Source organism: Scylla paramamosain, chromosome 19 (genome assembly GCF_035594125.1).
Source record: "Scylla paramamosain isolate STU-SP2022 chromosome 19, ASM3559412v1, whole genome shotgun sequence".
Classification (NCBI taxonomy): Eukaryota; Metazoa; Arthropoda; class Malacostraca; order Decapoda; family Portunidae; genus Scylla; species Scylla paramamosain.
In genome coordinates, this window is record NC_087169.1 from 4754055 (window position 1) to 4762528 (window position 8474).

Here is an 8474-nt window from a genome sequence, read left to right on the forward strand (position 1 = left end):
TCAGTGACCGTAAGTGTTGAGAGACGCTGCTCAGTCATCATTTCATATCATTTCAGAGAGAGAAAAATCAATCGTCATGTTACAATCTCGTCTCATATCAAGTGTGTACAATATATCTATAATTAAATCAAGCAGTACTCTCATAATAGTGTCTTTTTCTCACACACATGAACTATATCAACCTTCTACCCATGACCTCCAGAATCACCGCCTCACAACCGGTTCTCCACTCTAGCAACACACCAAGCATCATCAACAGCTGGGCAAGTAACTTAATCTAAATGCAGAACAGTGGCAGCAGTAATTCGAGGCAGTGGTGGCAATCATCAATCCAGAACATGTAGATATGTTAATATAAATAAACAGTACAAAATAAATAACGTGAGCTGCCAGGGAGTCGGATGTCCACCAGCGAGGCAAGGCGGACAAGGATTGGTCAGTGGTTCCTGGGCCAACTCAGGTCACAGCAGGGGCTGGCGTCTGGAGATAAAAGGAGGCTGATCTCACTCCCATGTGGTGACGGTCAGAGTGGTCAGAGGGCTGGCGTTAAGTCCCAAGGAACCAAAAAATAGAATGCAGGGGTGTACGAAGCATCCCACCACAATTATATATATATATATATATATATATATATATATATATATATATATATATATATATATATATATATATATATATATATATATATATATATACAGTAATATCCCTCTCATCCGGCATTCGAGTATCCGGGAGCCTCAAGTACCCGGCACTTTTTTCCCCGAGCCTTAAAATCAATAAAAAAACAATGTGTACTCATAAAATTGATTAAATTATGATTAATTATGAGGACGGCACAATCCCTGAGTTCCAAAAACAGTTTAATGTTAAGGATGCGATATTCATGGCTTCACTTCCTTGGCTAGACGTTAAAAGGCAAACATTGATGTGATGTTGGCGCAAATTGTACCCTTTGATGATGTGTGATGATGAGGAGTTTGAAGGGTTTGTAGGTGGCATGAAAAATTCGGTGGTTTGCGAGCTGAGGGAAATGGGGGGAAATGTGCAACTTAAAATGACAGATGAAGCGTTACAGGAATGGGTGGACGTGGACGAAAATCAGGCTGTAACATTCACTCTCACAGACGAGGAACTTATCAATGCTGTAGTAGAAGATCATTTAGAGAAAATTAGTGATGATAGTGATGATGATGATGATGATAATAAGCCTAAAGTAACTTGGGAACAGGCTGCGAAACACATAGCTGGCTTTGTCAGGTTTACTGAGCAGTGCACATACATGTCAACCCGAGATGTTATGACCCTGCACTGCATTGAGAATGAGGATTTTTTTTTTTTTTTTTCTGCAAAGAAGGAGCTGCAAACAAGGAAACATTAGAAATTATTTTAAAGTAGCTTGTAAGGGAAAAGAAGTGGGGCAAACAAGTACAGAATCTGATGATGTTGATGACCCGGAGGGTGGTGAATGAGAGGTGTCGGGAGCGAAAAAGTGTCACAAACACACGTACATTTTCATATCTTTATTGTATGCTATACATGTTGGTTAATATTGAATAAAGCAAATAAGTGTATACGTACTTTATTTTTCTAACCTATCAACTTATTTATAAGAGGAAAGTATTAAAGAGAATGTTAGTATAGTAGTATTGTGTGTTGGTGAGTGTGAGGTGGCAGCGCGGGTGGCGACGCTCGGCAGGGCGATCAGCTGATCTTTGTTATGGTAAGATGCGTGAGTGTAGGGTAGTGATTGTGGACATAATTTCATTCTATTCAAGTATCCGGCATACTTCAAGTATCCGGCATGTCGGCGGTCCCGTTGATGCCGGATAAGAGGGATTTTACTTATATATATACTCGTATATATATATATATATATATATATATATATATATATATATATATATATATATATATATATATATATATATATATATATATATATATATATATATATATATATATATATATATAATGTCCCCAGGTCGGACTGCCTTTCTATCGACGACCCTAAGTGACACCCCCTTAACTTTTTCTCCATTGACTTCTGCAACCTTCGCGGTCTAAGATCTAATTTTCAATCTATAGAACACCACCTCTCCTCTTCTAAACCTCATCTTCTTTTCCTCACTGAAACTCAGGTGTCTGATGCAACTTACAGTAGCCCCTTTTCTGTTCCCTCCTACTTTATCTATTCTCATTTTCGATCCAAAGCTGAATGTTGCGTTTATATGCGCAATGATTTAACCTGCTCGAGTGCCCACGCTCTTGAATCTTCAGAGTTTTCCACCATCGGGCTGCGACTACAGAATCACTCTCAAACTAATGTTTACCACCAGCTTTGGCTTTCCTCTCCCTTCACCGATCATCCTGATGAACTAGCCTTCAATTTTGCTATCCTCCACGACCTAGAGCAATTGGTGCAACACCCTACTCGTATTCCTGACCGTCTTAGAGGGACGCCCAACATTCTTGAACTTTTCCTGACCTCTAATCCTTCTGCTTATGCTGTCACCCTCTCTTCTCCGGTGGACTCCTCCGACCACAATGTCATATCTGTATTTTGTCCTATCGCTCCAATCCCTCCTCAGCATCAACCTAAGCGAAGGTGCCTCTGGTGTTTTGCCTCTGTTAGTTGCGGGGACCTGAGGAGGCATTTTGCTGATTTTCCTTGGAATGACTACTGCTTCCGTGTCGGAGACCCGTCTTTGTGTGCTGTGCACATAACATAGGTGATAGTGTCTGGCATGAAGGCGTACATTCCTCACTCTTTTTCTCGACCTAAACCTTCCAAATCTTGGTTTAACACAGCTTGTCCTCGTGCTATACATGATAGAGAAGTGGCCCACAAAAGGTACTTAAGCCTTCCATCAACAGAATGTCATGCACTTTATATTTCTGCCCGGAATCATGCCAAGTCAGTTCTCCAACTAGCCAAAAAACCCTTCATTAACAGAAAATGTCAATTTTTTTGAAGATCCAACTCCCCTCGTGACTTCTGGCATCTAGCAAAAAATATCTCCAATAACTTTGCTTCTTCTTCTTTCCCTCCTTTATTTCTACAAGATGGCACTACTGCTATCACATCTTTTTCTAAAGCTGAACTCTTCGCTCAAACTTTAGAGCCGTTTATTATAAATCTATATCGCTTAGCCATGACCTTATCCAGTTTGACACCTTCCCAATTATCTCCTGTGCCCTCACCTTTCTCTAGACCCTGCGATGGGATATCTTGTCAAACGCTTTACTAAATTCCAGATATAGGATATCATAACTATCATCATTATTTGCTGCCACATAAACTTTCCGGTAAAAAATTAGGTAACAATATCGTCAGGCAAGACTTCCCCTTCGTGAAGCCATGCTGCGATTGATTTATCAAGTTATGTTTGTCTAAATGCTCCATAATAATCTTCGCTATTATTCGCTCCATTATTTTACCTACAACAGAAGTTAAGCTGACAATTAGACGTTAAAATTTTATCTCCTTTCTTAAAGATGGGTACAACATTGGCCTGCCTTAAGATTACCGATACCTTACCTGATTCAAGTGATTTCCTAAAAACAGAAACTAACTGTTTACTGATATCCTCTTTTCATTCCATAAATACTCTGGGATATATATTTCGTCTGGTTCTGGTGTCTTGAATTTTTTTTGCCTATCGATCTCTTGTTCTACTATCTTCTTAGTTATGGTAATTTCTGTCAGCTTCTCATTCTCATCTGCTCTAAACATCTGGTGACTATTCGGCATATCCTGCATGTTTTTTGAGGGTGAAGACAGTTAAAAAATAATCATTTAAAATTTTACTAATCTCCTCCCAGAACTAACCAGCTCCCTATCTGCTTCCTTTAATGGACCTATTGTTTCCTTATTCTTCGTCCTATATGCCTGATAAAATTCAGAGGGGTCCATCTTCACCTGGCTGGCTACCTTTAATTCATAATTGCTTTTAGCTTTCCTCGATAACTTCCTGACTGTTAGTTCCTGTTCCTGACTGTATAATTCATTATATTAACACCTCTTCCCCTGCCTTTAATCTCTTATGTATACTTCTCTTCCTCCACATATATAGTCATTCATTTAGGGTCATTTTTCTGTGATTTTATTGCTCTATACTGGATGTTTGCTAACTGTCCTGTATGCAGTTTATCTACGAAATATTTATACAACTCATCTTTACTTACTTTCCCTAATCCTTTCATCTTGGTCCCTTCCATCCTCTCTGCTTCCTCATCTACTCGCCTCGACCTAACCTCTCCCATCTCAGCATGACCTGACCCTCCAACATACTCACACATATCCCTCCCCTCTCTTCCTCGTCCGACCTTTCCTGGCAATTCTTCCCTCCTCTTGCCCTACACCTTCACATCTCACCTCACCTCCCTCATCCTGCCTTATCTCTCTCAACTCCGTCCCAGGCCTTACCTCTCCCTGCGTCCGTTGCCAGTGAATTCCTTGGAGGTACCTTTTTATTCCCTCAAAATTTGTTATCCTATAGTCAGGTATATTACTAGTGTTTTTGCTTCTAAAAGTTTGTCCCCATTTTAATTTGTACCTAATTTCCCAATGGTCACTGTTACCAAGCTGTCCTCCAACCCCCGACATGCGTGACTGCTTCCTCCCTGCTAGTTAGAAATGAATCTAGAATGTTGTTCCCTCTTGTGGGTTCTACGATTACCTGTTTAAAAAATTACCTTAAGAAAGCTCCTTTGCTACTCACCATCAGGCTCCAATCGATATTCCTAAAATTTAAATTTCCTTCCACACTCACCTGACTGTACCTGCCTGCTCTATGAGGTGTTAATTTCTTTTGAACTGTTCGGTGGCTGTACACTAATCCCAGTACTACTGACTGTCATCCTTCCTTAATATCTATCCATATCAACTCTGTTTTGTTATCTGTTTTAGTTTTACTGTTAATACAGCAATGTAATGTGTCCCTAACGTACATTCCACTCTCCTGTTTTATCTTTCTTTATATAATAGTGTACATCCATCTATCTTAAACTCTGGATTAAATACTTTACCTGACATATCTATCCAAATTTCTGTTAAAGCAATGATGTCATGTTTCCTTACACACCCCGTTCCTCTAAGCAAGTCTATAAATGATAAGTATATAAATGCGTGATAAATGAACTCCATCCCTGGCGTACAAGGTGCCCCTACCGTAGAAGAGGTCCCAGTTGTTGATGAACGTCCATCCCTTAATCTTATAGTGATTCGCGAGCCTGCGATTCACTGTAATAGAACTGGACAGCCACTCAGCACCAACTCCCCTCCTCGTCAAGACACCACATAACACAGGGATCCCTCCCTTGTCCCTAATCCTACCCAAAGCCTGCCTAAACGTTTAGCTCCGGAACAGCTCTTCACTCCTGACCTTACCAAGGTCATTCCTTCCCGCGCTGAGAAAAACAATGGGCTTGGTCCCATAATTTTCCAAGCACGTGTCTACTCTATCAGCTACCTTCCTTATTCCATCCCCTGGCAAACACACCCTCTACCTACGCTTCCTATCTCTAGCACAAAACACACTATCTAAGAACGTAACCTATCACCAAGCACAAGCCAGGGGTAACTGTTTCTGCTCCCCTGCTTCTCCTTGTATCCTATTGCCACGCCCACCTCCTCCTCTGTCACTCCCTCCAGCACACTGAAGGGGGTTTCTCGTCTTCACGCGAGGCGCCTTGAGGACCTTCAGCCTCTTGGCGCTCCTGCACACAACCGATCACTGCTCTTTCGTCGCCTTAGTCGAAGTCAGTCTGCAGGTCTGAGAACCTCTTACGACACTCAGCCTTCACCTCCGAGATCCTTTGATGTAACTCAGCCTCCACCTCTGAGACCTTCGCAACTAAGGCCTCGAGAACAGGAGATCTAACACAACCTGACGACTCAGCAACACAAGGAGCCATTTCTACACTAGCCAGCTAAAGCGTCGGGTCAACTGCTCACTAAACACGTCCGTTCTCTAGGAACCCTGACCTGAAACTGACACTATTTGATGACACTATTTGAATCTTGATTCTATGTTTTTCTATAGAATGTTTTTTTTTTTTTTGGGGGGGGAGTTCTGATGCGAAGTGGAAAGAGAGCGTTGGAAAGCGTTGAAAAAGTTGGCGGGAGAGCTTCATCGTTGTCATGCCTATATAGATTGAGGGAAGGACTTCAAAGTTCCCTTGATTGCAAGAAAACCCATATATGGCATGTGACATTTGAAGAGGTTCTTTTTCTTGGGTAAGGCTGTTCTTTAAAAGTAAGTTGCTTGTCATTTTAGTGATGCAGTAGTAGTGTAGTAATTAAAATCCCCAGGTCCGGCAACAAGCTACGACCTGAGGAGGTATTTTGCTGATTTTCCTTGGAATGATTACTACTTCCGTATCAGAAACCATCTCTGTGTGCCGAGCGCATAACAGAGGTTATAATTTCTGGCATGGAGGCGTTCATTTCTCACTCTTTTTCTCGACCTAAACCTTCTAAACTTTGGTTTAACACAGCCTATTCTCGTGTTATACATGATAGAGAGGTGGCCCACAAAAGGTACTTGAGTCTTCCATCACCAGAATATCATGCGCTTTATATTTCTGCCCGGACCATGGCAGGTCTGTTTTCCAACTAGCCAAAAACTTCTTCATTAATTCAAAGTGTCAAAATTTTTCAAGATCTAACTCCCCTCGTGACTTCCTGCACTTAGGTAAAAACATCTCTATTAACTTTGCTTCTTCTTTGCCTCCTTTATTTCAATCAGATGGCACCACTGCTATCACATTTGATATCTAAAGCTGAACTCATTGCTCAGACTTTTCCTAAAAATTCTACCTTCGACGATTCAAGGCTTCTTTCTCCCTTTCTTCCATCTTCTGATTACTTCTTGGTACCTATTAAAAGTCTTCACAATAATCTTTTTTTCATTCCCTCGCTGGTCTAAGCCCTTAAAAGGGTTATAGACGTGATGGGGTCCCTCCTATTGTTCTTCGAAACTGCGCCTCCATGTTTACACCTTGCCTAATGAAACTCTTTCAACTCAGTCTGTCAACATCTACCTTTCTCTCTTGCTGGAGCTTTACCTACATTCAGCATGTTACTGAAAAGGGTGACCGTTCTAATCCCTCAACCAACCGTCCTACTGTTTTAATTCCTTGCCTATCTAAAGTTGTTTAATATATCCTCAACAGGAAGATTATTAGATATCTATCACTTCATAATCTTTTATCTGATCGTTACGATGGATTCCGTCAAGGCCGCTCTATTGGTGATGTTATGCATTTCCTTACTGAGTCTTGGTCATCCTCTTTTAGAGATTTTGGTGAAATTTTTGCTGTTGCCTTAGACATATAAAGAGCTTTTGACAGTCTGGCACACAGCTTTTATTTCTAAACTACCTTCCTACGGCTTCTATCCTTCTCTCTGTAACTTCATCTCAAGTTTCTTTTCTGACCGTTCTATTGCTGCTGTGGTAGACGGTCACTGTTCTTCTAAATCTATAACAGTGGTGTTCCTCAGGGTTCTGTCCACTTGCCACTCTCTTCTTATCATTCATTAATTATCTTCTAAACCAAACTTCTCATCATATAGTGTAGTTAGTGCCAGGACACTAGAGAGCTTTAAGAGAAGATTAGACAAGTTTATGGATGGGGATAACAGATGGAAATAGGTAGGAGTGTTTCATACAGAGACTGCCACGTGTAAGCCTGGTCGCTTCTTGCAGCTTCCCTTATTTCTTATGTTCTTATGTTCTTATGTGTTCATATTCACTCCTACGCTGATGATACCACCTTCCAGTTTTCCACATCTTTTCATAGACGTCCAACCCTTCAGGAAGTAAAAAGTTCAAGAAGGGAAGCCACAGAACGCCTGACTTCTGTTTTCTCAGTGCCTCAAAAACTCAATTCCTCCACCTATCAACTAGTCACAACCTTTCAGAAAACTATCCTTTACTCTTCAATGACACTCAAATGTCCCCCTCTTCTACACTGAACATCTTGGGTCTGTCCTTATAATCTAAACTGAAAGCTTCACATCTCGTTTCTAGCTAAAATAGCTTCTTTAATGTTAAGCGTTCTAAGTCGTCTCCGCCAGTTTTTTCTCATCTTTCCAGCTGCTAACTCTGTACAAGGGCCTTATCCGCCCCTGTATGGAGTAAACTTAACATGTATGGGGGGGTTCCACTAATTCTCCTTTTTTAAACAGGTAGGAATCAAAAGCTTTTCTTCTCATCAACTCTTCTCCTCTAACTGATCGTCTCCAGCCTTATTCTCATCACCTCAATGTTCCATCTCTTGCTATTCTACCACTATATTCATACTAATTGCTCTTCTGATCTTACTAACTGCATCCCTCCCCTCTTTCCGTGGCCTCGCTACTCAAGACTGTCTTCTTCCTCTCACTCCTATTTTGTCCACTTTTTTAATACAAAACTTAACCAGTATTCTGAATTATTCATCCCTTTCTCTGGAAAACTTTGGAATTCTGC